The sequence below is a fragment of the Vicia villosa genome, linkage group LG4, assembly GCF_029867415.1.
Source record: "Vicia villosa cultivar HV-30 ecotype Madison, WI linkage group LG4, Vvil1.0, whole genome shotgun sequence".
Lineage (NCBI taxonomy): Eukaryota > Viridiplantae > Streptophyta > Magnoliopsida > Fabales > Fabaceae > Vicia > Vicia villosa.
Window position 1 is genome coordinate 30,756,466 of NC_081183.1, and position 1,989 is coordinate 30,758,454.

The 1,989-nt window shown below is 27.9% G+C and overlaps 1 long non-coding RNA gene across 1 annotated transcript; it reads right to left on the bottom strand.

Annotated features, from left to right (window-relative positions):
• Positions 1-607: 607 nt before the first annotated feature.
• Positions 608-1,156, bottom strand: LOC131599020 (uncharacterized). Its single transcript, XR_009282493.1, has 2 exons — positions 1,023-1,156; positions 608-932 (listed from the first exon to the last, which is right to left on the bottom strand). It is a non-coding gene; the product is annotated as an uncharacterized LOC131599020 (long non-coding RNA).
• Between the last annotated feature and the right edge of the window lie 833 nt (positions 1,157-1,989).

Below are 1,989 nucleotides of genomic sequence, written 5' to 3' on the forward strand. Positions count from 1 at the left end.
CCATGGTCATGGAACGTGACCAAGAATGGTAATTATTGCTCCAAAGTAAAAGTGAAACAAGAATTAATGCATGATTTTCATTCGGATGCATGAAATAAGGGTTAAGAATATCAATTTGGTAGCCCTCATTGTGATTATGTGATGATGATCCGCCATTGATGTTGTTTTCTGAGCTTGCAACAGACACGTTGAAAAAACAAAACAAGAAAAGAAAAATGAACAATGATGATGGCGAGAAGAGAAAACTAAAGAGATGCAAGGTGAAGCAAGAAATGAGTAATGTGAGTAAGAAACAAGATAGTAGCGGAGAAAGCCTAGATCGAAGGGCCTATGATACCATGTTAAATCTAGATCTAAGCACGATACTTAGACATGAAAGAGAAAAGAAGGGGGAGATGAAAAACCGATTTTGGTATTACTCACAAAATTAACTATTACAATAGCATGAGGTTGCTTATATATCAAGTAAACCTAGTTAGTCTTCATGCACAACCCTTTCTAACTGTCATAACCAAATTAGTTAGAGTTAGTTGTATGAGCTAACTAACTCTCTTTCTCTTTTCTCTTTGTATTAAAAAAAATTGTATATTATATATTGCCTAGTGGATAGTTTAAATTGTCTAGTGACATTATTCTCAAAAACTTCCAAGAGAAAACAAATTAACAAACACTTTCATAATACAATAATCTTCTCTTGAGTCATCAAATAAATTTTAAGGTATAACAAACTTTGAAGTGTTATGAAAATCATTAAAAGTACCAAGAATATAAATTTCAAATCCATCTATACTCTTAGAATTACCACATAATTTTTCACCATCTTAATTCCTTATCAAACACACATCGACACAAGTTCTTCATGCACATTTGAACTAGAGGACGTTCACAGTACTTTCTACGACAATCTAAGTCATGAAGGCACATAAAAATCACTGTAATATCAAATAAGAATAATTAAGTGTTAGTAAAATTGAGAATGAAATATTGTGTACAAGATATCGAAGAGAAGAAAATGGACTTACTTTCTTCTCCATTGGTTAAAATAATTGATTTGAAAAGAAGAGTAATCAAAATGAAAACCAATTTAAAAATTTTATTCATTTTTTAAAAAATTGGATGTTAAAATAAAAAATTGCATGATCAATTTATAGTGTGAAAAATCACATTTTTTTTCAAATTAGAATTATTATTAAATGTCTCTTGGGTGTATCTATATGGTGTATTTGTCTTTATAGCTTATTGAATTGATCTTTGAATCTTAATAAATGTCGTATAAAAAAATCTGGATGATCATAACAAATTATTGTTTTTTGTTTTTTCTAATATTTCATTATCATTATTATTATTATTATATATTTTTTTTATTGTTATCTTTTCACGATATACACGGGAAAAATCCCATTAGTCAAATTGTAAAGTTGAATGATAATAAAAATAGTCGTAGAAAGATATCAGTAAATATTTATTTATTAAAAGTATTATAGTATCAAACTTAAGCATAACCAATATAAAAGTTGCATGAGTTGAAAAAAAATGTTTTTATTTATTTATTTATTATTATGAAACAAAAGTAGAAATTGACAAGTGTTAATTGAATTAAGTCGGTGTATGATGTTGATCTAAAATTTGATCATTGTCAGTAATATTTATTTATATTTATACATTAATATAAATAAGTTGTTGATATTTATAAATCAGTAATGTAAAAATATATAAAAAACATTAACTATAATACGCAATGTAGTATTGCCTTCCTTTTAGCACATAGAAATAAGTTCGGGTTGAACTCATTGCAATGTAGTAACTCAATCCAATCTTATTTTATCGCCTCCTTTTAGTTTTTAGGAGATTGGTATTTACTCTAGGTACAAGATGGAAGATCCTAGTATGGAGAATTTGTGGAGTATTAAGGAGATCCTTAGAGGTTTTGAGAAGGCTTCCGGACTTCGAATGAATTTCTTTAAGAGTGGTCTTATAAGGATTAAAGTG